Genomic DNA, 18,825 nt, shown 5'->3' with positions numbered 1-18,825 from the left:
GGTGTCAACAGGGTGTTGAAACTAAACAATAGGAGGTTGTTGTAGAGCAGCAACAGGCTGTGTCGAAACAACAGCAACAAAAGCAGATCCGGCAACAGGGGATCGTGGCTGCAGAATAGGAGAAGCAGAAGTGAGGACCTGAGGAGATGAAGCCACAAAAGGAGCAACAGGAGCTGTGAGGGGCACTACATCGACATCATCAAAAAAATTTGTGTTCAACTATTGGTCTTTTGTGTTGGATATAAAAGTTAGAGATAACACACTTATGATTACTAATAAACATTTGGTCCATTTAAGTTGCATATAAGTTATATTTTACATGAAAATACGATATTGTACTAATTACAAATGAAATTTTTTTATTCAACTACTAGGGATTTTTAGATTAAGTTTTGGTCGAATATTTAAAAAGTCATTTTTTGGACACTTTCGCAGTAGGCGTGTTATTTTTTCAAGTTGCGCGATGAGTCACGCCTTCAAACCTTAGTTGTAGGTAGCTAAATGTCCATTTTACATTTCTAAAAAAAAACAGACGTCTTACGATATTCCATGTGATGGCTACATGTTGAGGAAGTTAGCCCTAACGACTACTAGTTCCTCTCTATACAACTTGGTAGTCTTATGTAATTGTGTGAAATTTGAGATGATGGAGATGTGTTTGTCGATCCTCTGGCTAACAAATCCATATATAATTAAATAAGGTCTTGCCAATATATGTATTCGCATGAAGCACTTAATTTTAGTAATATTTGACAATTTAATGTGACTATGTCGACCAAGAATTGACGTCATGGATATGAACCATCTGGAGAGAAGCATGTGTAAGGACTATGCCAGATTTGTAACGCTTATTTATTCCCTCTAGCAGTTGTTAATGACTTACCTTTCTTGCAAAGTGAGTGTTGGTAGTTTAGTCATGGATATGAATACTCCATTACACCTAGTGTCCAACAAGAGGCAAATGTCCTTTCTAGTTCAAATTTTCAAGAAATGTTTGAAGAAGATCTTTATTTCTAGTCATATCTTGGTCATTCATTCTATGGAGGTTATTTGGTGCAATGAATTTCTAAGGGCCAACCATAGACATAAGCTCAATTCTAATGTGTCTACCATGTTTTTGGCAACACTTTTGGAGATGGGGAGCCTAAGAAAATAGCAAGGTTGTTATACCAAAAAAAGAACAAAAAATATTTTCTTGGCAAGCTTGATGATTAAAAATATCAGAATGTCAATGAGGACAAGCGAATCCTATTCCCCAAAGATTATTATGTGGTCTGATGCAAGGGTAGAGAGGTGGGGGAAGCTCCCACTAATTTCCTCAAAAAGAAGAAATTTCTCTCACCATGGTGTTTCTAAAAATTTGATGGGCATGGTAGACAATGAGGGGGAGAACTACATGCAACCTAGAGGCTTTATGAGTGATATGGAGAAGGAATAGTTAGGACCAACATCAAGGAGGAAGGGACATGTTGTTGGAATGGAGATTTTGAAGGAGGCAAAAGTTGTGGCGCATGTAGACTATGGCCCAAGATTATGAAGTCGAGAGAGAAGTTCCAAAAGCAAGGCTAGAAGGTTAATTAACACCTGGGGTTTAGTTCTAATATGATGCATGTGATGGTTAGTATAATTAAGTTTATATATTAAGGGATAAAATATATAGTTGAGTCACCATTTTGCCACATGAAAGAGTTATTAGCTCTCTTAATAAGGGTGGTTGTAGATAGCCTTTATGGTTAGATGATATCAAATAGTGGATATAGTCATTTTTCGCTTTTGTAAACATTTTAATAAAAATATCAAAATATAATAACAAGAATATATTAAAACATAATAATATAATCATATCTTAATAATTTAATACTAATTATAATATTATATAATATAATGATTTAATATTCTAACAAATATTCATATTCATATATATATATATATATATATATATGTGTGTGTGTGTGTGTGTGTGTGTGTGTGTGTGTGTGTGTGTGTGTGTGTGGGTGGGTGCAAATAGATATTCATACTATTTCACACACACAAATATGCATATATATATATACAGATACTATATATATATATATATATGAGTTTGTGTATATATGCTCAAAAACTAACTCAGCGATATCCTTATTCAAACCTTCACATATGCATGTATCATCCTCTCCTCTCCTGTCCCTGTTTGTGGGTAAAGGGGTGTTTCAGGAGTATTGAAAGGAGTTTGGTTGGTGCCGGTTATTCATGTTTTGGCACATGCAGGTTTACACTCCACTGCAGGGTATCTGTGTTTAGTATGCTCTGGGCAGCTCGGGTGTAGTCTTCAATTTGGCAGATATGATATCTTCTTATGACAATTGGTGTCTGCCAGGCTATGTGTATTCATGCTAAGGATTCTGGCTTTGTTTTTTGATATTATTGATTCTTTGCTTCGGTTGTGATTGATATTTGCCCTGTTTTTATTTTGGGGACAGATTGCACTGGTTCCTGGTGCAGTTTTAGTGGTATAAGCTGTGGTATTGGACTTTTCTATATCGGGTGGGGTTCACTCGGGTCTTTACTATCTTCTGCGAATTAATGGAATGGTTTTCTTTTAGTGGTTTTGTGAAGGGCAGTTGTGATCAGCCCAGTCTCAATCATTGTTTCAGATCTGTAGTAGGTCCTATTGCCTCTGTACAGATCCTTTGTTATTCTGGTTGTTTTATTCCTTTATCCAGACATATTTTTCACTGTGAACTTTTGTTTAGAATCATGATCCTGGCAGACTCCATGATAATCTCGCATATTGACATTTATATGTGCATACATAGGCATATGAATTTATTTTTGCTATGGAGTATCAGATGTATGCTGTGTTAAAAGTGATTAAGAAATGGACCCTTTCCATTAGTGTAGGCAGAATTGTAGCCTGGATAATCTCTTAAATTGAATCCTAAAAGGTGAAAATGGTTTCAAGCTAAGGGTTATCCAGGCTACAATCCTCTTACATAAAATAGAAAAGATGATATTATTCATTGAAGGATTTTTTCATATTATCATGTTTACTATGCTACTAATAGTTTGGCAAAGTATGTTGCAATAAGGTTTTTGCAGATGCGGGATTCAGGTCCTAAAGTTAAAGCTCGGAGTATTAGTGGTTTCTCCTTTTTTGTGAAGACGGGTACATCCAGAGAGTGGTGCGAGATTTTATGCACAAAAAGAAACTTAAAATATCTTATTAAGACAGTCATCTCCCTCAGATGAGGAATTGTAAAAAAATTTCAGTTGTTCTGATATCTGATCCCTTAAGGGATCTGGGCTAGACCGGAGGTTTTCTTAGCTCCATTCTTTCCTACCGGTGCCCACACTGAATGGAGTTGTAAAAAATTTCACAAAAGAAATAAAATGCGGCTTCAGCCTTTTATTGAGAAAAAAAAAATATAATGATTTAATATTAATTGCAACATAATAATATCATAATTTTTTAGGTGGAATAAGGAACAAATATGATATCTTTCAACATACTTAACCTATATTCTTGTTTTTTATATTAAAAGCAGCATAACAAGGGTGTTGACCCTATAACATCCACAGCCCGGAGGCAGCCAAAAATAACAAGAAAACTACAACCACCAAGCAATAACAGCTATAGTCACAACAGTTGAAAAGCAGTGCACATAACCAACCAGAGATTAAACTAAGTCCAAAACATCAGCTAACATAAAACATACGATAATAACCTATTAATTTTATCAGAGTAGCCAAGCTCTAATAAACAAAAACAACAAAAAAGAAGGCCCCTATGACACTAAGCATTACTAGACTTCTTGACAACCTGGCCCGCCTGCAGCAAGGCATTACTCCAATCCTCAGTCAATAACTTAAAAAACTCCTTGTGAATGTCATCCTCGTCGGCAACATCACCAAGCACCTTGTCCTACATTAAGCGAAGTGAAGTCATCGAACTGTGCATAACTTGGACGTTGAATCTACATATGTTGTCCATCTCCATTTCCAACTCAAGGATTATGTCCTTCAGCATACGTAGTTCCTCCCCCATTTCCTTCAACTCTTTATCGGTCCTCTGACATTCCGTGCAACTCTCACCCACAACATTCATCTTCACATCCTCCTCCAAGGCAACCTCTTCCAATCTTTCATCCCCTATTGGGTTCCCTTGTTTAGACCAGTTGTTATTAACCGACTTCTCTGGGTTCTCATCAAAATTCTCCCCACCACCATCATCCTTCCCCTATTCTCCCTCTTCTTCTAAGACATAATCAACAAGCTTTAATCGTTTACCCTTCCCAGAATCACAAGAGGCCAATCTATTTGACCTTCTTCTGCCTTCATTCCTACTACTCTCTCTTTCATCCTCTTCCTCCTTACTTGACTCTTCTAAAAGAGTAATATTCTTACGGCTCATGTTATTTCCTTTCTTCTTTCTTGTTGAGGGGTTTTGGGTTTTGGGCACATCAATTTTTGTAATTACCTCTAAGGTGGAGGGATTTCTAGGGGAAGTAATGAAAGCAGCCTCAAGTTGTCGAATGTAGTGTTTAGTCCAAGTACTAGGCGCACCGATTAACAAGGGGGAAGCACTTGAGGCAAGCGCTTCCATAACCACAATATTCTTAGGTGGATATAGGGCCAAATGGAACAAATACAATCTATAAATCAAGCCTTGGTGCAAGTGCACGGGCATTTTGTCTTGGTTTTTAGAGTCTAGGGCTTCTTTGATAGTGTTCCAAGGAGTGAAATGGATAGAAGGGGAAAGAGATGGTTTCATGGTTCCTAATATGATTCAAAAGTAGCATATGGTAAAAGTAGTAAGCTTTATGATGACCTTCTAGAGTAAAATATTTCATAACCATCAAGCATACCATTTTCAAGTGGTCGGGCAACTCCTCTCTCAAATATCAACCTTGCAGCTTCACAGAGGCTTCATTCCCATGAAAGAACAAGTTAATACTTTCACTATTCGCCCCATGACCGGTTCTCTTCCACTTCTTGCCTTCCATGGAGAGGCTAGTCGCTTTTGCAATCACTTCCTCATTGACTTCAAAAAACATTCTTTCAATAGTGACTCTCTTATTAACCCAAAAGGTAGCAAATTGCATTGACAATTCTTCATCAAACCCTTGCATTAGTTCAAAGTACCCAACAACCCCTCCTTCCCTATAGATGTGTCATACAATTTCTATATTCTTGAACTCATTTGGCTTATTGAGCTACCTATATTCTTGTTAAGATAGGTTTGCTAGTTATTATTCATCTATTAGAGTATATCAAGAAATAATATGAAACAATATAGTCGCAAGATGAGAAAACCACAAGTAACAATATATATCCAAGGATTATAAGCAACAAAATGAAATAAGCAAAACGTGCTAAATCTACAAGAAAATGCACATAATAAATCATAAAGTTACGCAATTGTTTATGTCCAAAAATATAAACCCTCTTGTTGAGCATTGAATTTAAATGGATAGAATTCTGTGGTTTCAATTGAAGCTACAGAACTTTTCTTGAGAAAAAAAATGAAATCAAGCATGCCCTTAAGAATTTCGATAGAACCCTTGGCATTTCCATCGACATCAAAATCCTAAAGATTATCGCTCAAACCAAGGCCATCGGATATACATGCTAATACTTCACCGAGATATCTAGTTTGACCAAAATGGTACACCTATTGTATCGAAGAAACCTATCACTGTTTCATCGACAAGATGACTTATCGAACAGACTTGGCCCTCGATGAGTTCCAAAAGTGGCTCATTGAAAACATTATTTTCATCGACGAGTGGTATGTCGAGGAAACTGCAGGAAGTTCTCATCGATAAGACTTTTCGAGAAAAGGAAGGTGTCGAAGAGGTGTAAAAGTTATTGGCCGACGATCACGGTTTCATCGAAAAATGAAAAGTCGAAGGAGGATATTCTTCTTTCGTCGACATGAAAGATTTCATCAATGACCCGTGCAGAAGCTGGATAACAAGGGACCGTTATCAGCATACTCAAAAAATGATAAGATGATTGCAAAACGAGGCGGTGAAAGGATTCCTGCCGAAAACGGGGTTTCGATAAGCCGATGGAGGATTACGTCGACATAGACATGTGAGGTAGAGCCTTTCGATGAAAGTGAAGAAATCAATGAAGCCACAAAGCTCCTTAATGATGACAATAGTTTCACCGAAACTAAGGAGACATCAATGAAACATGACATTTCGAGGGAAGATAAAGTTAAGCCACCAAAGTACATGATTCCATCGAAAAAGGGTGCGGCCATAGAATTGATGAGCATCGATGGGCGATATGAAGTGCTGCTAGACGAATGATTACTTTTTGCCGCGAGGATCAATACAAAGCTTAATAAGGTCACTTCATCATAAATTCAAATAAATGCCTCTATAACCGTTGTGCAACTGATAATGGTAACTGATAAAGTCGCCATGAATGCTCGATAAATTGATAAAAGAGGAAACACTTCTGAGCGATACTTGAAGAATTCGCAGCAAGCCTCAGAGAGCTGAGACGATTCAAGATCAAACTCACAAGTGGTCCAGAGAGTGGCCATTAGATGCTATAAGAGTGACAGTTATATTAATTATCTTGGTATGCTTAATCTCTTTATCTTTCACTTTGTTAAGAAATTGTAATCAAGTTGTTAATGATGAAGGGACATAACTTCTCACAGAATAGGTGTTGCTCACTTATTTATATGAGCAAATTTATGTGAAAGAAGAAGAATAGAATAGGATATCGGACAAATACTATAGCCTCTGGCATACTATTGTACCATTTTGGAAGCTTTAATAGAATCAGTTGTTTACTTCTACATGTGTTGTAGATTATCTCATTTTCTGTAGGCAGTTGTTTGTGATATTATCTAAAGGAGATAAGGTTATTTGTATTCTTATAGTGAAGTCTATGTTCCTATATTATAAATTTGGATTAAAAAGATCTACTCATGGATTGTAATTGTTCCATGTAGTTCTTCCTTGAATGGTCCCTTAAGGTTAGGGTTAAATTCATTCAGGGGGTTTGTGATATAAACATTTGACAGATCTCATAAGAAACAGTAACTAACAGATTTACCAAAGTGGGTAGGTTTAAAAACTGTCTCACAAATCATACATTAAGTCCTAGAGAAATATAAGACTCTGTAGCCCAAATAACAGGAAAGACATTGGTCATTCACAAATCACAACCTTTACCATATTAATTACTTTTACATTAATGCAATAGGACTAGTTGAGTGGGACACATAAAACCAGTTAGCAATAGAATACATACTTATAAATTTCAAATACAAAGATCGAATAGCTTCCACAACAACAATCTTCAACTCATCTAAAACCCACCCATCCTAGGAACCTCTACCATTTTGAGATAGGAGGAAGTTAGAATAAGATAAACAATCTGCTATAAAAAGCATTAGTCATCGAAAGCCACTCGTGAATAGGTATACCCGCCTAGGTCTTGTAGAGCCTGAAGTGAGGGAGTTAGTAACCACATAGGTTCACTCTATAAGTTGGCCAAGTCAATTGGAGGGTTTGATCATAGGAGTTGGCATTTCCTTAGAACTTATCCAATCTGTTGATTTGAGACCCAACAGATTGGCAACTCTGCTGGGGAGAGTATTCATTTAAAAGGACTCTGCTGTGGGAAAGAACTCATATAAAAAGAAACAAATTTCCTCTCTAGAGAGAGGTGGCGACTCTGAAGAACAAAGAAGAATTTTTATGTACGAAAGGAGGTCAATAACACAAGGCCATCCAATAGAACAATTGAACTTTGATCAGAAAAGAAACAAGAAAAAACCAAACAAAGAACCAACAAACAATCCAATGTAACACATGAATGATTTCATGAACGAGAGGTATAACCAGTATTACTCTAAAAATAACTCACAATCAGCTTGGAATAAATAGAACCATACAATTCCTTCATGCCCAAGAAATGAGGACTTGGTAGTTGTAGATAAAGCACGAAAAGGAAAATTCCCTCCTGGTTTTGAAAATCATCGCCCAAATTCGAGAACAAATACATTAAGTTCCTCAGGTTCAAGTAGGATGGATGCACTAGACCGTTTTGCAGATTTGACGAAACAAATGTTAGATGTAGCTACTAAAATGAAAGATACTGGAAGAACAAGGGAGTTTGTGGAATTATGTGCTAGGCTGGGTATCAATATCAATGAAAATGATATTGATCATGACCTGAATAAGTATAAAGAAAGATGTGAACATGCAACCCAAGGGTCGGACAAGGGAAGAAATCATAAAGATAAAACCAATGTAAAGAACAATACCTATAAGATAACTAGAAACCCTTTATATGATCATGAGAATGGTAATTGTGAGAGTTGAGAAACACAACACCACATGAGCCCAAATGATCTCTGCAAGCTAAATAACCTGTTACAAGGAGAAGCAAGGAAGCAAATAACAGATAAAACAAATACACAAAAAATATGCTCAAAAAAATGAGAGCTCAATATTCACAAAATGTGTAATGTGATAATCCTTACAATACAATGAAAGAACTCAACCTTTAATAGGTCAAGAAACCCTAAAAAGGAAAACCTAGATTTGCACATAATAATTAATAAAAGAATTAATTATTATGCACCTAAAGTTAGCTTAAGTGTAAAAGAGATAAAGGGAACTTAAATAATTAAACAAATTAATTAATCAAGTAAATACCTAAATACTCTAACAGTAATTATGCATACACCCATGTACCTCATGAACATCAGTACAATCATTATAACAACTTTGCATATCAAACTCAATTCCAACCCCGAAACCAATTTCCCCATTATAATAACATGAGTCAGAACCATTGAAATTTCTTCCAGGGAGGATATGGATTGATGAATACAGAGCGTATCAAACAATTTGACTTTTCAGGAATGATGGTGTATCCTCATCCCATCCCAAATGAAATCAGGATTGCAGTACCAAAATTCACTAGGAGTAATGCTATCACAAGAGAAGCACATTGCAAAGCTTTTGATACAATCATGGAAGATTTTTGCCTCCCATATGAAGATGTTAAAATGAAGTTATTCATGCAGTCTTTAACAGAAGATGCACGAGATTGGTTCAGAACATTACCTGATGCTTCAATAAGTAGTCTTGCAGAGTTTAGGAGACTTTCTCTTGAACAGTATGGAGATCAAAATAGCCTTGAGATTGCATTACATGAAATCATAAGTATCAAAAAAGAACCTAATGAGACAGTAGTTGGTTTCAATAGAAGATTTAACAGAGTTATAAACAAAATTCCTAATAGGATAAAACCAGTCTCAGAGGTAAGCATCTTGTATTACATAAATACCTTTGACAGCAAGACAAATTATGAACTCAGAACAAAAAACCCTACAACTCTTCAAGGAGTTATGAAAGTTGTCATAACTGTAGAAAACAATAGAAAAGTTGTTGGGAGAATTGGGAAGAGAGAAGATACTAGGTTGTTCGACCCAAAAGCTCCCAAACAAACTAAAGATGAAGATAAATTGGACAAGGTATTAAATGTTCTAAAAGATTTATCTGTGAAGGTAAACAAAACAGAAAAATAACGGTTCTTCCGTCATGATAGACCCAGACTACATGATATGTCTTACAACACTACTTGGAAGGATGGGAAACTAATGGAGAAGAGTTAAAAGGATAATATGCAAACACCAGATCCTCTGAAAAGAACTATTAATCAAGTGTCAGATGATAACCTGTGGTGCTTTGCCTGTGACATGCCACATTCTCCTTACCAATGTATAGTGGCAAAGAAGCTACAAGAAGAAGAAGAAGAAGAAGAAGAATGTGAAGGGTATACAGATGACCACACCATAAATTTTCTATCATTCGAAAAATATAACTCATCTGAGGAAGAAGGGGATGGTAATGTAAGTTCCAGACGGATCAATCAGCAATGTTGTATGCAGCAAATATTCTCAGATGAGGAAAAGAGATCAAACTTAGGGTCCCCACTGAGGAAGAAAGGGAAAGAATCACAATGACTACAATGGAACAAGCCAAAAGAACCTATGCTCTCAGAAACAAAACCATAAACCCTGAGCAGAAAAAGCCCTCTGGAATGTTCATAAAAGAAGTCAAGAAAATATCTAAACCGATAAATAGAATGAGTAATATCCAAGATAAGGAGCCAGGCAAAACTAAAGAGAAAGAGGTTTAGATAACAAAACTGCAAAAGGGAGAGAGGGAGAATATGGTAGCTACTTCCCCAATACCCGTTGCCACATCGTTTGACATTGCCAATGCTTTGACACAAATGAAGGTCTTTGTGTCATTGCTTGAAATGATGAAGTTCCCAGAATACAGAGAGAAGACTCGAAGGATGATCACAGATGTCTCAGGAGATAAAGTGAAAGAACACAAGCAGGGTGGTCAAAACAATAATGGTGAACATGATCCAGCTCCAGCCATTTATTTCGGGTCGACAATAACAAAAAATCCTTCCCAAGTAGATCCCTTTTACCTAACTCTAATGATCAATAATAAGATGATTAAAAACTGCATGATTGATTCAGGAGCAACAATAAATGTTATGCCTGTAGGAGTCATGAAAGAGCTTGGAATGGGGGTGGATACGACATTCGGCAAGTTTTACGTTATGGATAATAGATCTGTTCCAGTGGTGTGTGTTATGAAAGATGTAGAGTTCAAGCTAGCAGCATGCCCCGAAGCATCCTACAAGACAGACATCACGGTAGTGGATGTCCCTCCAAATTATGGAATTTTATTATCCAGACAGTGGTCAAACCTAATAGGGGGACATGTCCAATTGGATTTGTCATATGCAACCATACCAATGAACGAACATGAAGTGAGAATTGAAAGACAGCCTCATTCCTCATATATCATTGAGGATGTGGAAATGCCTAAGCCAATATGTTTTATTCAATCAGACATGGATAATTTTAAAGGACAATTGACAAAGCCAAAGATTGAGGATTTGTCTCCAATTGAGTCTTGCATCAAAGAAACAAATGATCAAGTGTGGCGCATGTACTTTGATGGCTCGTGTAGTAAGGAAGGAAGTGCAGCCGGGATTCTTTTCATTTCACCAAGTGCAAAAACATTTAAGTATTCTTTCAAGTTAATGTTTGAATGTACCAACAATATTGCTGACTATGAGGCTTTAATCACAGGACTGAACCTAGCAGTTAAGCATGGAATTAAAATCCTTAGTGTATTTGGGGACTCAGAATTGATAGTGTCCCAAATTAAAGAAAAAAATGCCTCTAAACACATCAAATTGAAGCAATACAAAAATGCAATCTGGGAAACCATTGAATTGTTTGATGCCTTTCAGATAAATTGGATTGATAGGTCAAAGAACATAATGGTTGACTTTCTGGCGAATATTGCATTAAAGGAAAGTGATGTGACATTAAATGGGATATCAGAAGTGGAGATAAAAGTCACACCTTCCATCCCTGATAACCTATACAAATAGCAAATTTTTCAAAATGATGTTGACTTGCTAAACTTCTTGCAGTGTGTGGATCATTATCAGGCACAGGCTATTAACTTTAATGACTTTGTGGAAGAGACTGATGGGAAAGAAACCTTGTTTGGAAAGGAGATCATACAACTAAAATCGAACAAACTACCAAGAGGTTTGGTTGCATTAGAAAGAACCTTCAATGCACAGGACATAATAGAAACTAAAGTGACTCCAGCCAGAGAAAGTGGTGTTGAACAAGTTAACTTGGGAAACGAGGAGTCACCAAGGCATGTGTTTGTTGGAAAGAAGTTAAGTCCCAAAATGAAGCAACAACTGATAATATAGCTCAGAAAGTATAGGCACGTTTTTGCATGGTCATATGATGAGCTCAAAGCCTATAGAGAAGATCTTTTCCAGCACGAAATACTCCTTAAACCTGACGAAAAAACGTTTAGACAAAAACAAAGACCTATAAATCTAACCTTGCTACCTAAGATGAAAGAAGAAATAATAAAAATGAAAGATGCAGGGATAATCAAACCTTGTAGGTATTCCACTTGGGTTTCAAACCTAGTGCCTGTCAGAAAAAAGAATGGAGATATAAGACTCTAGGTAGACTTCAGGAACTTGAATATAGCATCTTTGAAAGATAACTACCCATTACCAAATATGGATATCATGTTGCAAAAGGTAATTGGATGTGATCTATTATCTATGATGGATGGATTCTCAGGTTACAACCAATTAAAGGTCAGGGAGGGTGAGCAATACAAGACAACCTTTACAACACCATGGGGTACGTATGTGTATGCAACGATGCCATTTGGCCTAACTAATGTTGGAGCAACTTTCCAAAGAGAAATGGATGTAGCATTTGCAGAGCCAAAAAATTTGATAATGGTGGTATATCAGGATGATCTAACCACTTATTCAAAAAGCGTTGAAGACCACTGCAATCACCTTGAAAAGATATTCAAAAAAGCTTTGGAATATGGAATCTCTCTTAATCCAAAGAAATGTCATTTTGGAGTTGAGGAAGGAAAACTCCTAGGACACATAGTATCCAAGGAGGGAGTAAAAATTGATCCTGAAAGAGTGGCTGCAATCAATGAAGTCCCCATTCCAAAAACCGTTAGTCATTCAGTCATTCTTGGGACAAATCAACTTTGTCAGGAGATTTATCCTAAACTTTGCAGACATTGTAAACCCTATAGTGCAAATGTTGAAGAAGGGAGCCAAGATGGATTGGGATGCAGAAGCATTGGATTCCTTTGTGGTAATCAAAAGGGCAATATCTAAGGCACCAGTACTAATATCACCAGATTTTAGCAAGCCATTTTTTATCTTCTCTTTTGCCTCTTGTCATACGATAGCAACAATATTATTGCAGAAGAACCAAGATGGTTGTGAGCAACCCATTGCGTACTTCAGCAAATCGTTGAGCCCATCTGAGATCAAATATGATATAAATGAGAAACGGGCCTATGCTCTAGTAAGAGCGGTAAAACACTTTAGACCATACCTGGTAGGGGCAGAGATCACAACTTATGTTCCTAATGCAGCAATGAAAGATATTTTCAAACAAACAAAAGTAACAGGAAAAAGGTGCAAATGGATCAATTAAGTCCAGGAGTTTAACATCGAGCTCAAGATTTCAAAAGTCATTAAGGGTCATGGATTGGCTAAACTCATTGCAGGAGCAGATTCCGAAGGATTTCAAGTAAATGAAGTGGGGCTCGAGGAAGCCAGTTTCAGTATCGAACACACATTATGGTACACAGATGTTGTGTATTATCTTAAACATATGAAGTGTCCAGACAATATGATTGATAATCAAAAGAGGACCTTGAAGTTGAAATCATTAAGATATGTGATCATTAATGGTGACTTGTATTGGAAAAACAGAGATGGAATATTACTATTGTGTTTAGATGAATGTCAGGCAGACAAAATCTTGCAAGAAATGCATGGTGGAGTGTGTGGTGGTTATTTTTCTACTAGAACTACAGCACACAAGATATTAAGGGCAGGGTATTATTGGCCACATATGTTTAATGATTCCTATCAGTATGTTAGAAAGTATGAAGCATGCCAAAAATTCTTAGGAAAAATGAAATACCAAGGAGCACTCCCATTGAGACCAATGCAAGTTGAAGAACCGTTCCAACAATAGGGATTGGATTTCGTAGGGGAAATATGTGATAAATCTAGTGGAGGACACATATGGATCTTGGTAGCCACTGACTATCTAACTAAATGGGTGGAAGCAATCCCTACCAAACAGACTACTAGTAAAGTAGTGATCAAATTCTTCATAGAAAATATCATTGTCAGATTTGGTATTCCTGCAAGAATCATCACAGACAATGGTATGTGTTTTAGATCTGAAGAATTCAACACCTTTTCTGGAGAATATGGCATCAAGATATCTCATTCATTTCCCTATCATCCCCAAGGTAATGGATAGGTTGAGTCTAGTAATAAAAATATTCTCAAGATTATTAAGAGGATGTTAGGAGAAAATAAGAAAGCATGGGATTCTAAATTGAATCTGGCAATTTGGGCAGATAGGATAACAGTGAAGAAGTCTACAAGAAGACCTCCATTTGAATTAGTTTATGGCAAGAAAGCTAGACATCCTCTGGATAACCCCTTGCATGTTCACAAATTTATAGTACGGGAAGAGATTGATATCAATGATCCTATGCAAGAAAGGCTTGTGCAATTAATAGAGTTGGATGAAATCGGGACAGAGGCCCAGAAGAAATATTAAATTACAGAATCAAATGAAGAGATTGTATGACAAGAAAACAACAAATAGGAAATTTGAGATAGGTGATTGGGTCTTGATGTGGAATGCAAGAAATCAGAAGAAAGGCAAGCATGGGAATTTTGAGGCTCTCTGGCTAGGACGATATATAATCCTGGATAAGGCAGGAGAAGACTAATATTACATACAAAGTGTTACATGAGACAATCAGGAACTATCAGTGCATGAACAATACTTGAAGAGATTTTTCTCTTAAAATATTATTCCATGTACAGTAGGTTAGGGTTCATTTTCCATTGTATATACTGCCAACCACCATTAGTAGGTCCCTATTCACTAGAGATTCTAGATTCTTGAAGGCATCCATAGTATACCTCCATCCCCAATCAAAGCCATTGTTGAGCATTGAATTTAAATGAATAGAATTTTGTGGTTTCAATTGAAGCTACAAAAGTTTTCTTGAGAAAAAAAATGAAATCAAGCATGCCCTTAAGAATTTTGATAGAACCCTTGGCATTTCCATCGACATCAAAATCCTAAAGATTATCGCTCAAACCAAGGCCATCGGATATACATGCTAATCATTCACCGAGATATCTAGTTTGACCGAAATGGTACACCTGTTGTATTGAAGAAACCTATCAGTGTTTCATCGACAAGATGACTTATCGAACAGACTTGGGCCTCGATGAGTTCCAAAAGTGGCTCATCGAAAACATTATTTTCATCGATAGGTGGTATGTCGAGGAAACCGCAGTAAGTTCTCATCAATAAGACTTTTCAAGAAAAGGAAGGCGTCGAAGAGGTGTAAAAGTTATTGGCCGACGATCACAGTTTCATCGAAAAATGAAAACTTGAAGGAGGATATTCTTCTTTCGCCAACATGAAAGATTTCATCAATGAGTCGTGCAGAAGCCGAATAACGAGGGACTGTTATCGACATACTCAAAAAACAATAAGACAGTTGCAAAACGCGGCGGTGAAAGGATTCCCGCTGAAAACGGGGTTTCGATAAGCCGATGGAGGATTACATCGACATAGACACCTGAGGTAGAGCCTTTCGATGAAAGTGAATAAATCGATGAAGCCACAAAGCTCCTTAATGATGACAGTAGTTTCACCAAAACTAAGGAGACATCGATGAAACATGACATTTCGAGGGAAGATAAAGTTAAACCACCGAAGTACATGATTCCATCGAAAAAGGGTGCGGCCATAGAATTGATGAGCATCGATGGGCGATATGAAATGTTGCTAGACGAATGATTACATTTTGCTGCAAGGATCAATACAAAGCTTAATAAGGTCACTTCATCATAAATTCAAATAAATGCCTCTGTGATTGTGATCATTGTGCAACTGATAATGGTAACTGATAAAGTCACCATGAATGCTCGATAAATTGATAAAAGAGGAAACACTTATGAGTGACACTTGAAGAATTCGTAGCGAGCCTCGGAGAGCCAAGACGATTCGAGATCAAATTCACGAGTGGTCCAGAGCATGTTCATTAGATGCTATAAGAGTGACAGTTATATTAATTATCTTGGCATGCTTAATCTCTTTATGTTTCACTTTGTTAAGAAATCGTAATCAGGTTGTTAATGATGAAGGGACGTAACTTCTCACAGAATAGGTGTTGCTCACTTATTCATATGAGCAAATTTTTGTGAAAGAAAATTACAATGGGATATCAGACAAATACTATAGCCTTTGGCATACTATTGTACCATTTTGGAAGCTTTAATAGAATCAATTGTTTTCTTCTACATATGTGTTGTGGATTATCTCATTTTCTATAGGCGATTGTTTGTGATATTATCTAAAGGAGATAAAGTTATTCGTATTCTTATAGCGAAGTCTATGTTCCTTTGTTATAAATTTGGATTAGTTCTTCCTTGAATGGTCCCTTAAGGTTAAGGTTAAATTCATTCAGGCGGTTTATGTATAAACATTCGACAGATCTCATAAGAAACAGTAACTAACAGATTTACCAAAGGGGGTAGGTTTAAAAACTCTCTCACAAATCATACATTAAGTCCTAGAGAAATATAAGACTCGTTAGCCCAAATAACAAGAAAGACACTGGTCATTCACAAATCACAACCTTTGCCATATTAATTACTTTTACATTAAAGCAATAGGACTAGTTGAGTAGGACACATAAAACCAGTTAGCAATAGTATACATACTTACAAGTTTCAAGTACAAAGATCGAATAGCTTCCACAACAACAATCTTGAACTCATCTAAAAGCCACCCATCCTAGGAACCTATGCTAGGAAGTTAGATTAAGATAAACAATCTGCTATAAAAAGCATTAGTCATCGAAAGCTACTAGTGAATAGGTATACCCGCCTAGGTCTTGCAGAGCCTAAAGTGAGGGAGTTAGTAACCACATAGGTTTATTGTATAAGTTGGCCAAGTCAATTGAAGGATTTGATCATAGGAGTTGGCATTTCCTTAGAACCTATCCAATCTGTTGATTTGAGACCCAACACCTCTAACGAGATCATAAAACATCAAGAAGACATGAAATAAGTGTAATTGGAGGGACCTCACAATCAACCTATAAACAATGATTACAGTTTAGAGCTAAGCTCTTTCATGAGTCCTCAACACTGATAAGAATTACAGAGCAATTTTGGCAAAATAACAATACTTGTAAAAACAATGCATACAAACTACTTTGCAAGCCTCTAATTTATAGATTCACAATGCCAAATGAAGCTTCACCAAAATGGGGATCACGAGTTGTCACATGCCACAATCTAAGCCTCTACATAAATGCAAGTTGCACCTTTACATACACGACACATACATAAACACTTGTTCAACATGCATAACATTTGCATGCATGCAAACTCCTTGTGTGCATAGATGTCTATAAGCTAAGTCCCACCTATCATTGTCACTTCCATTTCCAACTCTTACACTATCATAATTTTTCATGATGTGATTTTATCATAATTAGTTATAAACTCTTACACCTGGACACATACTACAAAAATAGCCGTAATAAACTCAACACAAAAGCATCTAACTTATTGTACATCTTAAGGAACTGCTTCAAACATAAAAAGAATTTTTCAACTTACAGACCAAATGCTCTTTAACTTTAACAGTGTAGTGCTCAACTTGTTCCACAATTTTCCTCCTCTAAATCACCATGAAAGAAAGTTGTCTTCACATTTGTTTGCTCAATTTTTAGATAATACGTTGCAACGAATGGTAGTAAAAATCTAATGGATGCCAATTCTACATGAGAATGTCCCATCGTGATCAATTCTCTCCTATTGAGAATAACCCTTTTCACCACCCTTGCCTTATGTTTCTCCACACTATAATCAAGACTAAATTTCTTCTTACATCCCAATGAGCTTGCATCCTTCAAGCAAAGATTACAAATCCTATGAATTGTTCTTTTTTAATAAAACCATCTCTTCTTCCATAGCTTTTATCCAAGAATATGCATCACTCATATTTGTAGTCTCCTTTACGATCCTCTACTCATCTATGTTAATCTCTCTTCATCATTAGCTACAACAAGTGTGATGGATTATCACCATATCCTTTCCTTTGCTTTTTCTAGCTACAAAACAACGAAGGAAACATTCATCTCTTTGAAGATGACACTTCTATTATAGAGAACCTTCTAAGCCAATGGATCAAAGCTTGTACACTTTTACATCGACACCATAGCCACTTAAAATACATTTTAGTGTCTTGTCTCTAATATCAATCTCTTCTCATTTACTACGTGCTTATACTTAACAACCAAATACTTTGATATGTCCTAATCATGGCTTTTTCCCAACCACACCTCTATAGGTGTCATATAGGCTATCTCCACTTAGCATACTCCTAACCCTCTTGACGAAAGGCATGTTCATCCTCTCAACAACTCAATTCTATTGAGGGGTGTATGGAATTGTCTCACCATGCTCTTCATAGAACTTGTAAAATTCTATTGAATAAAACTCGCCACCAATTATTAGTCCTCAAACACTTGATCTTTTTACAAGTATGGTTTTCTACAAAGGCTTAATCTCCTTATATTAACTAAAGACTTCAAATTTTCTTCTAAGAAAATATGTGTTCTACTATAATTATCAATAAATGGTATAAAATAAACAAATTTAGAAATTAAAAAAAATTGACAAGGACCAAAAAACATCAAAATGTATTACATCAAACAACCTAAAAGACTCGTGAGAACTAGAATAAAACTAAACACAATTTTGTTTTCCATATATACAATGTACACAAATATCAAAGTCGAGGTTGCAATCATCTATCTCCTCAATGAGGCTTTTATTACCCTTTCATAACTATGACCAAGTCTTTGGTACCACATCATTATCTTCAACGAAAAGTTTCAAATCTAAGGAATAAGCAAACTTAGATACCTAGAAAGCATGACCATTGCAAGCAGATGCAACACTTCTTTGCTATTGGTTCAAATGGTCAAGATGAAAAACATTGGATCTATTTTCTTCAATTCAATAGAATAAATATTACATTGAACCCTGCATGCATCCAACTGATACAATGTTGATCCAAACACCCTTAGCAAGCACCATAACTCCTCTACTCATCTTGCATCCTCCATTAAAGAA

This window comes from Cryptomeria japonica, chromosome 11 (assembly GCF_030272615.1).
Source record: "Cryptomeria japonica chromosome 11, Sugi_1.0, whole genome shotgun sequence".
NCBI classification, from domain to species: domain Eukaryota; kingdom Viridiplantae; phylum Streptophyta; class Pinopsida; order Cupressales; family Cupressaceae; genus Cryptomeria; species Cryptomeria japonica.
This window is presented reverse-complemented; position numbering follows the sequence as displayed.